The sequence below is a fragment of the Macaca thibetana genome, chromosome Y (genome assembly GCF_024542745.1).
Source record: "Macaca thibetana thibetana isolate TM-01 chromosome Y, ASM2454274v1, whole genome shotgun sequence".
Lineage (NCBI taxonomy): Eukaryota > Metazoa > Chordata > Mammalia > Primates > Cercopithecidae > Macaca > Macaca thibetana.
Window position 1 is genome coordinate 3,331,107 of NC_065599.1, and position 14,411 is coordinate 3,345,517.

General features: G+C 40.0%; 1 pseudogene; it reads left to right on the plus strand.

Moving 5' to 3' along the window:
- Positions 1-14,411, plus strand: part of LOC126947214 (centriole and centriolar satellite protein OFD1-like) — a 119,560-nt pseudogene that overhangs the window by 54,212 nt on the left and 50,937 nt on the right.

The following is a 14,411-nucleotide window of genomic DNA, read 5'->3' on the forward strand; positions in this document are numbered from 1 at the left end:
TTTGGAGATTTATTTGCTTATTTCATTCTGGGTGGAGGAGATTAGAGGAGGCTTATCATTAATAGGAAGGGGAGCTATAGGGAGGTTAGGATATGGGGGTAAAATGAAAGCTCCTCCTCTGGAATGTAAATTGTGTGCTCTGCATAGTTGTATATTCTCCCTCAGTGAAAAGAAAGCTTGGACATAAGGTATTCCAATCCATTTGCCTTCCCTCTTACAGAAAAGGTCAAGTTGCAGGATAGTACTGTAATTTATACTTCCTTCAGGTGGCCATTTTCCCATCAGAGAGAGTATTGGGGCCAGGCCATAGGCACAAAAAGATAAGCCACCTCTTTCTCAGCATTTGCTGGTTAAATTGGACCCAATGGCTTAGGATGCATTTCAAGTGTGGGCCTGTTGATGCCTGAGTGTTTCCCATCTGAAAGACAAAACTGCCCACAGTTTTTGTTTGTTTCTCTCCCTGCCCATGAACCTGCAACAATCCCTGGACACTGCTGACTGGAATAGTTGCACTCACCGACACAGCAGCAGAAACACCTCCTGCTAAGAACCCACAACAGTCCTGTACCCTTATGATTGGAACAGTTGTGCTCACCAATGCAGCAGCAGAAACACTAGTTTTCCTCTTAGACCACAGGAAGATGAAGCAAGGTTGGATTTAGTAGCTGTTACTAACCATTCTCAAAAACCTGCACCCTTACCTGTCCTCCTAGAACACAAGGATGACCAAGAAGAATTGGATTTAGTGGCCCTTACCAACCCATTCTCAAAAACCTCTTAGAGTCCTAAGCATTATCCTGTTAGTATTGGGACTTTACCCCTGTCCTATAAAGATGCTATGCCACAAAAATGGAGTGCAGGACCATACCTTGAGGGAGGGAAGGGATCTCTAGAGTTGAAAGAGAGATGCCTTTTGGCCTCACTTACAAGAATAGGAAGGATACAATTTCTGATGCTCCCCATGTCCTAGCTTCAGGAATAGCTTTTGTTAGGCCTGCTTGCCTGAGGAGGATCTTAAAATTCCAGATAGTACCCCCTACAATGGGGCCTTGGGCAAAAATAATGTCTTTCTGATTGGTGAGTCCAAGTGCCTAAAGAAGGTAACAGAGTCCTGAAGTTTATCCTAAAAATCATTGTGATAGGAGAAACTAGAAAAGCATCAGAGACAGGCAGTGGTTTTTAGAAGAGGGACTGGCCTCAGAGAAGAGAGGAAGTTTGTCTGGCACGTATTAGGACCCAGGAGATGAGGGTCAGGATATATAGGATAGATGGGTGAGTTTCACTTGGGCAACCTAACTTTGAGAGGTCTGTTTATGGCTGCAGAGTCAGAAAACTTGTCAGAACCCTGGAGCTGCAGGTCTTTCCACTCTGTCAACCCTCAGCTCAGTCCAGAAGTACTGGAAAAGTGGAAACTTGTTGCAAGTAAACCAATGCTCCAAACTCCAAAGAGTTAGGGTTTATTAGAGAGCCCTTTTTCCAGAAAGCTTGACACCCGTGTCTTTAGTCTGGTGGCTGTGCTAATTGCTTTTAACTGGTCAACAGTTGTCTGGTATTTGGCCCCCAAATTCTAAGGAAAAATAGGACAGAATAGCAAGTGAAAGAGGTCAGATGGTACTCACCTCTTGGCAATAGTCGATGGTCCCTTTGTGGTTGCCAAAATGTGTCTGGAATTGGTCCTTCCAATGCGTTCTTGGTCTCACTGACTTCAAGAATGAAGCTGCAGACCTTCATGGTGAGTGTTACAGTTCTTGAAGATGATGTGTCTGGAATTTGTTCCTTCTGATATTCAGATGTGTCTGGAGTTTCTTCCTCTGGTGGGTTCATCGTCTCACTCGAGTTCAGGATTGAAGCCAGAGACCTTTGCAGTGAGTATTATAGCTCTTAAAGTTGGCATGTCCAGAGTTGTTTCTTCCTTCTGGTGGGTTCGTGGTCTTGCTAACTTCAGGAGGGAAGATGCAGACTTTCGCATTGAGTGTTACATTTCATAAAGTTGGTGTGTCCAGAGTTGTTTGTTCCTCACTGTGGGTTGGTAGTGTTGCTGGCTTCAGGAGGGAAGCTGCAGACCTTCACATTGAGTGTTACAACTCATAAAGGTAGTGCAGACCCAAAGAGAGGGTAAAAGTAAAATGCTCTTTACAGTGAAAGTGGGGGGTAAGTGGTTTGCCTACTATAAGACTGGGCTTCAGGGTTGGTAAAGACACAAAAGTAAATAAATGTCCTTAGTTGTCTTGGAGAAAGCATTACTCAACTTGGCCCTGAACCTTGGCCTGGGATTCATCAGGAGGTGAAGTGATGATTCATAGATGCAACTTAGCTTGGCCTTCACCCTTGGCCCTGGACCAAGCAGGAGCTGAAGTGAAATCTTGACCTGACACCTTGACCTGATCACATGCTGAAGTGATGTTTCATGTCCAAGATAATTAAGGAACCTGGACAGAAAGTTTAGTTAGGACAAAGTTTAATAAGTAAAAGAAGAAAGCTCTCCACATTAAAGGGGGGGGTCCATGAGAGTTTTGAAATATAAGTCTGGGTCTTAAATTTTTATGTACTGGAAAGAGAGAAATGTTCTGAGTTGTCTGTGGGCTATTTTGTAGAAAACACTAATCAGCTTGGTTCAAGACCTGACTTGGGACAAATCAGAGGCTGAAGTAATAGCATTGTCTGGGACGTTGGGTCTGGAGCTTCTGCTGGAAAAAGCAGAAGCTGAAGGGATGATTCAGAAACACTTGGGTCATAGTTCAAAGCATGTACAAAATAGAAAACTGTCCCAACAGAGTCCACTGGAGCCTACCATGTATCATGCCCACAAGGACAGAATTGTCTATTTTTTTGAAGCTTGCTGATTGTACAAATGACAAAAGTATTTCTACATTTGGTCTTGTTCCCCTTTCTGTGCACCTGTGCATATGTTTTAGCCAAAAACAAGAAAGGAATTTTCATATTCTTCCCTGTTTTCTTATTAGTGCAGCTCTGAACATATCTCTGACTTTCCTCCTCTTCTAGTTCACTAATAGGTGCCTACAACATCATTTTTCAGGCTGTTTCTCTGCTTAAAAGAGTTCTACCTAGAACCCTTCCTAGTTTTCTGTTCTTTATTTCCTCTCACCTCATGAAAGTAATTTTAATGTGTTTTGTGCATAAAACAAAGCTTGTGCTAAGGAATCTTTTGTGGAGTTTTCTACTTGTTTCATGTCCTCACTAAAGTTTCACATTGATTGGCAATGTTCAACCTGCCCTTTTTTCTTTTAAAATTAACTATGAAAAAGGGAATAAGTTGTTTTAATTCTTAGATCATTTGGTAGAATTCAACACTTGAACACTCTGGCCCTCGGGTTTTCTTTTTAGTAGCTGTAAGATTGTGAAATATGTTTGGTGTTTGTCTCTGCTTTCTGCATAGAAATACTGAGTTCTTTGGAATCTCCAAATTGCTGTCTTTTTATATGCTAATAACTGACAGCTTCAGGTGGGGGCTTGTCAATAAAAAGATAGATGCATGATTAGAGGGTCAGAACTCAGGTTCACCCTGCATTATTTTGGAATGGGAGAGTTGCTGCAGGTACTGGCAGTGTCAGCCTATTTAGGGGGGCTGCTGAAAAAATGCCAGGTGCAGTGAGGGAGGGGCAGCCAGGGCTCTGCCCTCTATGAAGCTGATGGGAACAAAGAACAGGCAGAAGCCATACCTACATCCAAGTGGAATTAGTAGGAACTTTACCTACTCAGGCACAGTTGTAGCTGCTTAGCCACAGCTGCAGACTCAGGCATCCCTGTGCTTTCTGGGGTCTGGGAAGCCATCCTTCCCAAAAAGTCTCTGAAATGTCTGATCTCATTGTCTGGCTTCTCCCAGCTCCTAGTGCCCCCGCTAATGTTGAAGAAATTTTTTGGCCAAGCCTAAGTGCTGTTATGACCTGAACGGGTGTGCTTACATTTGAGGTTGTGCTGAAACAAAAACCATCTGCCATGTTGGTTTTCTCTAGTCTTTGGGCCCCAGGGAGCATAGGAGGCTCTAGAGCTGGGTAGCGACTAAGGGAAGCTTGGTATAGGCCTTCAGGTTTCTCTGCAAAAACAGTCTTGGCACCATGAACTGCATAGCAGGAGACAGGCCCCTAGGCAGAAAGATTCAGTTTCTCATTAAAACTCCATCTTTAATCCATGGATTTTCTGAAGACTGGGGTCCAAGCTGCACGTTCTAGAGATGAGGGTGAGAAGTTATGTCTCCTTCTGGGCTCCCCAATGACCACCCATTGACCAATCAGCATAATATTTCTTCCCACTGAAGGTCATATGAACTCCAGAGTTAGGCAGATCGTGGATAACCTGCTTACAAAGTGGAGCTACCAACTGTGGGTCTCATCCCACTGAGAGTTGTACACTTACTGGAATTACATGCCTACAGTTAGATAGGTCTCCTCTTCATTAAGGGCTGCAGAGACAACTCAATAACCTTCCTGCAGATAAAGGTTTGCCACTCTGCATCTCCTCCTTACTGAGGGCTGCAGAGATGTCAGCACAACCTGACTGCAGATTGAAGCTCTTCATTCTGGTTCTCCTCTTCACTGAGTGTTGCACAGACAAATGGATGTCCTGCTTGTAAAAAGGAACTGCCCACTTTACATCTCCTGCAAACTGTACTGTCACTCAATAAAGCACATATTTACCATAATTTTTTTTGTTGTTGTTTACAAACCTCATTCTTCCAGGACATCACACAAGGACTCAGGACTGAATGGCAAAACTGACAAATTAGTAACACAAGCAGGGCTGAAACTCACAAACTCCCACTTGCCACATTGTTGCTTACCATAAAAAAAAAAAAGACAGCAAAGCTTTGAGCCTAAAAGAACTCAGACCTAAACTTTCCAAAGATAGAGTTGTGACACCCTCTTTGGGGCTTTGCAGTTTCTGGCATTTCTAAGCTTCTGGATTCCACTGCATTCCCCAGTGCCTGCAGCTTGTGGTATGCCAAATTCAGCCGAAGACCTTCAGGGAGCTGGCCCCTCTGCCATCTCCTGGACCTGCTCAACTCATCATAGCCAATGTGCCTAGTTATGTGTGGTGGTTGGACTCAACAGTCACTCATTCATGCACCTATCTCTGTGCCTGTGACAAAGGTCACATTGATCACCATTAGCCAGTGGATTACTTAATCATACCTACATAATAGAGCCTCCATAAAAACCCAGGAGTACAAGATTCCAAGAGCTTCTGGATAGCTGAACATGTAGCGTGTTCTAAGATATTGTGTGCACATAAAAGCAAACACCAGTAATTTTAAATGTCATATATAGTGTACATATTTTTTCTTTGCTTTGGAAGAAATTTCTGCCTTTAATAATACGTTTAGAATTTTAACTTATTAAATAGAACATATTCAAAGTTAACTCAAAAGTATATGTTGTAAACATTAACACTTGGATAATTCTACCAAAATGATTCCGTGATTCACTAATATTGTACGAGTTTTGCTTCAGAGAGATAAAGATTTCTTCATGTTAACTGGGTAAAAACTAGAAATTTATAAAGAAAAAGAAAGTGAATTGATATTTCAGCATACATTGTAACTTAGGTTCAGTTTGGGAGAGTAATCATCAGTGAATTTTGTGTTGGAAATATTTATCCTAAAATAACTATCCTTTTAATTTAGCATTTTGTGTCTTTGTGGTATTTGTGCCACTATAAATTGAAGGGCATTATCTCAGATATTTCTATGTCTCTATTTTGGGGAAAGGAGCTCAGGCTGCCTCATACCCTGTTAAACCCTGCATAGTAGAATATAAAAATTAAAAAATAAATTATCTATTTTTTGGTCATTCAATGTAACAAATAAAAATTCTGTTTTTTTTATATAGAGTAATAGCCATATATAAAAATTAGAACTTGAAAGAGCAGTCAAGTACTTATCAGTCTGCTTTTATATGTGGGCTTGTATGAGCATGAAATTATGACATTTTGGCAAAGAAGCTGTTTCATTGTTTATTTTAAAGTTACAGTACTTAAAACTTCCTTGATAATATTAAATAAATAGCTTGGATATTCCTATTTCTCCTTCCAAGCCTTAGGTATGGGGGAAATTGTTTTGGGTTATGAAGATGGCTTAGGACATCTTGAAGCTAATAATGTCTTCTGCTTAGCTCAGTTATTGTGTCTGAACAAACAGACTGACAATTAAAACTCATCAATTTTATCTTGCACTTACATTAACATGGATTGTATCCCTTGGGCTGAGCCCCAGATTTTCTTCAGCACTTCGACTCTCTCTCTCATCGGTTTGTTCCAACTCCATCTTAATATTACAGCAAGCAAGGGCCTTATATTCCTCCAGCACAACCGGATTACATGAGGCAAGCTTGTTAATATGAATCATAACCTCTTGCGTGAAAATTGCGGTCCAAAACACCTGAGAGACCAGACCTTTGGCACATGCCTCCTATACTGTCAGCTTTCACCCACCAATCAACACTTTATTGACAAATGCTTCACTCGTCATCTTGGGAAAGGTAACACTAGAAAGGCATCTGAACTCTGTCCAAATGTCATGTAAGAGTCTGGAATCAAGGCTTTCATTAGCCCAAATCACGTGACAAAGAGACAGTATTGATGCACCTAGTCCCATGGCCGGCCCGTTGACTGATACAACAATAGGTTTTTTGTTTTGTTTTGTTTTTGTTTTTGTTTTTGTTTTTGTTTTTGTTTGAGACGGAGTCTCGCTCTGTCGCCCGGGCTGGAGTGCAGTGGCCGGATCTCGGCTCACTGCAAGCTCCGCCTCCCGGGTTCCCGCCATTCTCCTGCCTCAGCCTCCTGACCTCGCCCCGCTAATTTTTTGTATTTTTAGTAGAGACGGGGTTTCACCGTGGTCTCGATCTCCTGACCTTGTGATCTGCCAGCCTCGGCCTCCCAAAGTGCTGGGATTACAGGTGTGAGCCACCGCAACCGGCCAACAATAGGCTTCTTAAATTGAATAAACATATTGACAAAATTCTTGATGTTGTCCAACATTTCAATGCTTGTTCTGTTTCTGTCATTTCTTAATTGCTTCAAGAACTATCCAAAATCAAGACCAGAGCAAAAGACACTGTCAGCTGCACTGAACAGCACAAGTTATCATCCACAGCAGCCCTATTCAGAGCATTCATGGTTTACTTCATTACTTCTGTATTCAGTGTGTTTTCTTCTGTCAATCTCGTTGATACCAATATCTAGGTGAATACATCCTCTTTCCTCACTACAATGTCTCTGTATCTGTTGGCAATTTCTGTTAGCCTTCTGGTGAAATATATCATATTGATAAATGGTTGGTCTCTTTTATTACCAATAACCTATCTTTACCCACCTCTCACTCTTGGAACAGGTGTATGCATATTTGCTGTTCCATTGGATGTTAATGGGTCCATTAATACCAATACACCTTCCTTGTTAGCTGAGGCTGTGACCACGGATGCAGACATCTGAGACATTAGTGGCTGTATCAGTGGGCTTTTTTTCTATTCCAGTTTGTCCTGCACTGGGACCTGATAAAGCTCTGACAGGCTTCTCTGCTGCCACTTTGGATACCCCTGTGTCCTGCTAATCTGGTGCCGTAGGGTTTAATTTGTCAGGTTCCTGAAGGTCACTCACTGTTCTTGCTGTTAAAGGGGCTCTGAGGTACAAGTGTCTTGACAGTCGAATTTACTATCTCCATATTCTTTGGGTGAAAGAGGTGTGAAGCTGCATTTTTCCTGACGTTCTGGCTGGCAGCAACCCACTGGCTGTCTTTTGGACTTGTGGAGTTTGCCAGTCAACAGCATTTTGGGAGAGTTCTTAGAAAAGTTGATGTTGGTAGATCTGGAAGTTCTTTTTCTGGCATTGTTTGACAAAATTCTACTTGTTTTGCCTGTGTCCTTTTTTTTCTGCTTATCAGTCTGTCATCTGTTAACGACATAAATCCATTTTTCACAGTTCATGAGGTACTGCTCTGGTTCCCAAGTGTCACTTTCTTTGTCATAACCTTTCCACTGAACCAAATGCTCTGTCTTCCCGTTTTTGTCTTGTCTTGCGTAAACAATAGTTTCAACCTCAGACTCCTGGGAGTCCATGAAGAAAGAGACAGATTTGGGACAGTTGCTGTGCCAAATTTGTTTCAGTTGGGTCTTCACATAGTTACATTCTTTCTGCCTCTAGCGCTTTATCCGTTGCTAAGTATGGATGAGCTTCTTCCACTTTGTGACCACTGTTGTAGTAAAAGTTGTGTTAAGGAACAGCTATGCTATATACCTCAGGCTCTTCCACAGTTACTCCCTGATGGGACAACTTGGGCTTGGTCTCATGGTGCCAAGATAACTGGTTTCTCAGGTAAGATAAGCTGAATTCACCAATCCTACTCTGGTGTAGTGCAGAAAGCTTTCTACCTGCCTGTTACTCTTTCCTTTATGGTTGCTCTGACAATTACATCGAACATTCTAAAGTTACAACATTGTTAAAGTTACGCTAATTTACTTTCAATAATATATAAAACCCTTACTCTTGTATAGCCTGGCCCCCATTATTTTACTTATTGAGTTTTCAAAATTATACTTTTATATATTGAATGTAAAAAACACAAGTTAGTGATTATATATATATATGTAATCACTATATATATTATATATAATATAATATATAAATATATATATATAACGTGTGTGTATTTGAAATTATGTGGAGAAACAATTGTGGAGGTGTACATGTTAATTTTTATACATATTTTAAAATTATTCATGTATTTATCTTTACCTTAATATATATTTATTCATACTGCTGTTTAGTGTCCATTCATTTTGCCATGAAGTACCCCATAAAGCGTTTCCCAAAGGGTAGTCTAGTATTAAAAAAAAAAAAATCAGCTTTTATCTGGGAATGTCATAATTTCTCTCATACTTTTGATGGACACTTTGAACATAAAATTTCTGATTGAATGTTTTTTATTACGTCACTTAGAATATATTAGTCTACTGCTTTCTGGCCTCCGAATTTTTAGACAAGAAATCAGTTGTTTGTTTTTGAGGGTCCTCTGTACATGACTAGTCACTTCTTTTGCTGCTTTCAAGATTCTCTTTGTCTTTGTTTAAAAAGATTGAATTATCAAGTATGTTTCAGTGTGTTTGTTTGAGTTTCTTACTTGGAGTTTATTGAGTTTCTCGGGTGTTTTTTTCCTCACCCTTGTGATAGTCTTGACCCCTATTTTTAAAAATCGTCCACTGATTCTTTGTCTCTTCTCTTTGAATTTCCAAAATGCATCAATAAGGCTGCTTGATGGTATCCCACATGTTTTAGGCTGTGTTCACATTTCTTTATTTTTTTTTTCTTTCTCTTCCTTACTTAAAATTTCAACTGGTCTTTTTTTAAGTTTGCTGATATTGTGTTCTATCTGCTCAAGTCTGCTTTTAAATGACTGTAGTGGATTTTTATTTCATTGTTTTATTTTTCATCTCTAGAATTTTTTTAGTTTTTAAAATAATTTGACCTCTTTTTATTACTAATTTTTTGTTCATGACTGTCTGTGCTTTTATGTTTATTCTATTCCCTTCCTAAAAACATTAATTTAGAAAAATATATTTAGTAAGCCTGCCATTTGGGCTGTGTAGGAAAAGCTACTGTAAGTTATTTTCTTTTCTTAGAATGAGCCCTACTTTTCTCTTTCAGTTTATGATTAGTGATTCTATTAATGCTGAAAAAGGGCATTTAAATATTAAAATGCTGTAAAATTTTAACTCAGATTTTCTTTCCTTGAGATTGGCTAGGGTTTTGTTTATTTATCATGTAGGCCCTTCCTTTCCTGGAAGTTAGTCTTACTGAACTTCTTAGGTCTTCTTTGAGCCTGCACCATCTGGGGAAGATATGGTTAATATCCTTATTTATCATAACTTTTTATTTATATATGTTTACTTTTGAATGTTTTTGTACACAAATGTCTGACATTTTAACAGGAAAAGAAGAAAAATTAGGAAAAAATATTCTTTCTCGGAACAACTGGTACCAGCCATTGCAAAAACATGCCAAAATGTAAAGACCATCGAGGCTAGGAAGAAACTGCATCAACTAACGAGCAAAATAATCAGTTAATATCATAATGGCAGGATCAAGTTCACACACAACAATATTAACCTTAAATGTAAATGGACTAAATGCTCCAATTAAAAGACACAGACTGGCAAACAGGATAAAGAGTCAAGACCCATCAGTCTGCTGTATTCAGGAGACCCATCTCACATGCAGAGACATATATAGGCTCAAAATAAAGGGATGGAGGAAGATCTACCAAGCAAATGGAGAACAAAAAAAAGCAGGGGTTGTAATACTACTCTCTGATAAAACAGACTTTAAACCATCAAAGATCAAAAGAGACAAAGAAGGCCATTACATAATGGTAAAGGGATCAATTCAACAGGAAGAGCTAACTATCCTAAATATATATGCACCTAATACAGGAGCACCCTGATTCATAAAGCAAGTCCTTAGAGACTTACAAAGAGACTTAGACTCCCATACAATAATAATGGGAGACTTCAACACCCCACTGTCAATATTAGACAGATCAATGAGACAGAAAGTTAACAAGGATATCCAGGAATTGAACTCATCTCTGCAGCAAGCAGACCTAATAGACATCTACAGAACTCTCCACCCCAGATCAACAGAATATACATTCTTCTCAGCACCACATCACACTTATTCCAAAATTGACCACATAGTTGGAAGTAAAGCACTCCTCAGCAAATGTACAAGAACAGAAATTATAACAAACAGTCTCTCAGACCACAGTGCAATCAAACTAGAAGTCAGGACTAAGAAACTCAATCAAAACCGCTCAACTACATGGAAACTGAATAACCTGCTCCTGAATGACTACTGGGTACATAACGAAATTAAGGCAGAAATAAAGATGTTCTTTCAAACCAACGAGAACAAAGATACAACATACCAGAATCTCTGGGACACATTTAAAGCAGTCTGTAGAGGGAAATTTATAGAACTAAATGCCCACAAGAGAAAGCAGGAAAGATCTAAAATTGACACTCTAACATCACAATTAAAAGAACTAGAGAAGCAAGAGCAAACACATTCGAAAGCTAGCAGAAGGCTAGAAAAAACTAAGATCAGAGCAGAACTGAAGGAGATAGAGACAGAAAAAAAACCCTCCAAAAAATAAATGAATCCAGGAGATGGTTTTTTGAAAAGATCAACAAAATTGATAGACTGCTAGCAAGACTAATAAAGAAGAAAAGAGAGAAGAATCAAATAGACGCAATAAAAAATGATAAAGGGGATATCACCACTGACCCCACAGAAATACAAACTACCATCAGAGAATACTATAAAGACCACTACACAAATAAACTAGAAAATCTAGAAGAAATGGATAATTTCCTGGACACTTACACTCTCCCAAGACTAAACCAGGAAGACGCTGAATCCCTGAATAGACCAATAGCAGGCTCTGAAATTGAGGCAATAATTAATAGCCTACCAACCAAAAAAAGTCCAGGACCAGACGGATTCACAGCTGAATTCTACCAGAGGTACAAGGACGAGCTGGTACCATTCCTTCTGAAACTATTCCAATCAACAGAAAAAGAAGGACTCCTCCCTAACTCATTTTGTGAGTCCAACATCATCCTGATACCAAAGCCTGGCAGAGACACACACACAAAAAAGAATTTTAGACCAATATCCCTGATGAACATCGATGCAAAAATCCTCAATAAAATAACTGGCAAACCGGATTCAGCAGCACATCAAAAAGCTTATCCACCATGATCAAGTGGCTTCATCCCTGGGATGCAAGGCTGGTTCAACATAGGTAAATCAACAAACGTAATCCAGCATATAAACAGAATCAAAGACAAAAACCACATGATTATCTCAATAGATGCAGAAAAGGCCTTTGACAAAATTCAACAGCCCTTCATGCTAAAAACGCACAATAAATTCGGTATTGATGGAACGTATCTCAAAATCATAAGAGCTATTTATAACAAACCCACAGCCAATATCATACTGAATGGGCAAAAACTGGAAAAATTCCCTTTGAAAACTGGCACAAGACAGGGATGCCCTCTCTCACCACTCCTATTCAACATAGTGCTGGAAGTTCTGGCTAGGGCAATCAAGCAAGAGAAAGAAATAAAGGGTATTCAGTTAGGAAAAGAAGAAGTCAAATGGTCCCGGTTTGCAGATGACATGATTGTATATTTAGAAAACCCCATTGTCTCAGCCCCAAATCTCCTTAAGCTGATAAGCAACTTCAGCAAAGTCTCAGGATACAAAATTAATGTGCAAAAATCACAAGCATTCGTATACACCAGTAACAGACAAACACAGAGCCAAATCATGAATGAACTTCCATTCACAATAGCTTCAAAGAGAATAGAATACCTAGGAATCCAACTTACAAGGGATATAAAGGACCTCTTCAAGGAGAACTACAAACCACTGCTCAGTGAAATAAAAGAGGACATAAACAAATGGAAGAACATACCATGCTCATGGATAGGAAGAATCAATATCGTGAAAATGGCCATACTGCCCAAGGTAATTTATAGATTCAATGCCATCCCCATCAAGCTACCAATGAGTTTCTTCACAGAATTGGAAAAAACTACTTTAAAGTTCATATGGAACCAAAAAAGAGCCCGCATCTCCAAGACAATCCTAAGTCAAAAGAACAAAGCTGGAGGCATCACGCTACCTGACTTCAAACTATACTGCAAGGCTACAGTAAACAAAACAGCATTGTACTGGTACCAAAACAGAGATATAGACCAATGGAACAGAACAGAGTCCTCAGAAATAATACCAGACATCTACAGCCATCTGATCTTTGATAAATCTGAGAAAAACAAGAAATGGGGAAAGGATTCCCTATTTAATAAATGGTGCTGGGAAAATTGGCTAGCCATAAGTAGAAAGCTGAAACTGGATCCTTTCCTTACTCCTTATATGAAAATTAATTCAAGATGGATTAGAGACTTAAATGTTAGACCTAATACCATAAAAACCCTAGAAGAAAACCTAGGTAATATCATTCAGGACATAGGCATGGGCAAGGACTTCATGTCTAAAACACCAAAAGCAACAGCAACAAAAGCCAAAATTGACAAATGGGATCTAATTATCTAAAGAGCTTCTGCACAGCAAAAGAAACTACCATCAGAGTGAACAGGCAACCTACAGAATGGGAGAACATTTTTGCAATCTACTCATCTGACAAAGGGCTAATATCCAGAACCTACAAAGAACTCAAACAAATTTACAAGAAAAAAACAAACAACCCCATCAAAAAGTGGGCAAAGGATATGAACAGATATTTCTCAAAAGAAGACATTCATACAGCCAACAAACACATGAAAAAATGCTCATCATCACTGACAATCAGAGAAATGCAAATCAAAACCACAATTAGATACCATCTCACACCAGTTAGAATGGCAATCATTAAAAAGTCAGGAAACAACAGGTGCTGGAGAAGATGTGGAGAAATGGAACACTTTTACACTGTTGGTGGGATTGTAAACTAGTTCAACAATCATGGAAAACAGTATGGCGATTCCTCAAGGATCTAGAACTAGAAGTACCACATGACCCAGCCATCCCATTACTGGGTATATACCCAAAGGATTATAAATCATGCTGCTATAAAGACACATGCACACGTATGTTGATTGCGGCACTATTCACAATAGCAAAGACTTGGAATCAACCCAAATGTCCATCAGTGACAGACTGGATTAAGAAAATGTGGTACGGCCAGGCGCGGTGGCTCAAGCCTGTAATCCCAGCACTTTGGGAGGCCAAGACGGGCGGATCACGAGGTCAGGAGATCAAGACCATCCTGGCTAACACGGTGAAACCCCGTCTCTACTAAAAAATACAAAAAACTAGCCGGGCGAGGTGGCGGGCGCCTGTAGCCCCAGCTACTCTGGAGGCTGAGGCAGGAGAATGGCGTAAACCCGGGAGGCGGAGCTTGCAGTGAGCTAGATACGGCCACTGCACTCCAGCCTGGGCGACAGAGCCAGACTCCATATCAAAAAAAAAAAAAAGAAAGAAAGAAAATGTGGCACATATACACCATGGAATACTATGCAGCCATAAAAAAGGATGAGTTTGTGTCCTTTTTAGGGACATGGATGCAGCTGGAAACCATCATTGTCAGCAAACTATGGCAAGAACAGAAAACCAAACACCGCATGTTCTCACTCATAGGTGGGAATTGAACAATGAGATCACCTGGACTCGGGAAGGGGAACATCGCACACCCGGGCCTATCACGGAGAGGAGGGAGAGGGGAGGGATTGCATTAGGAGTTATACCTGATGTAAATGACGAGTTGATGGGTGCTGACGAGTTGATGGGTGCTGAAGAGTTGATGGGTGCAGCACAGTAACATGGCACAAGTATAC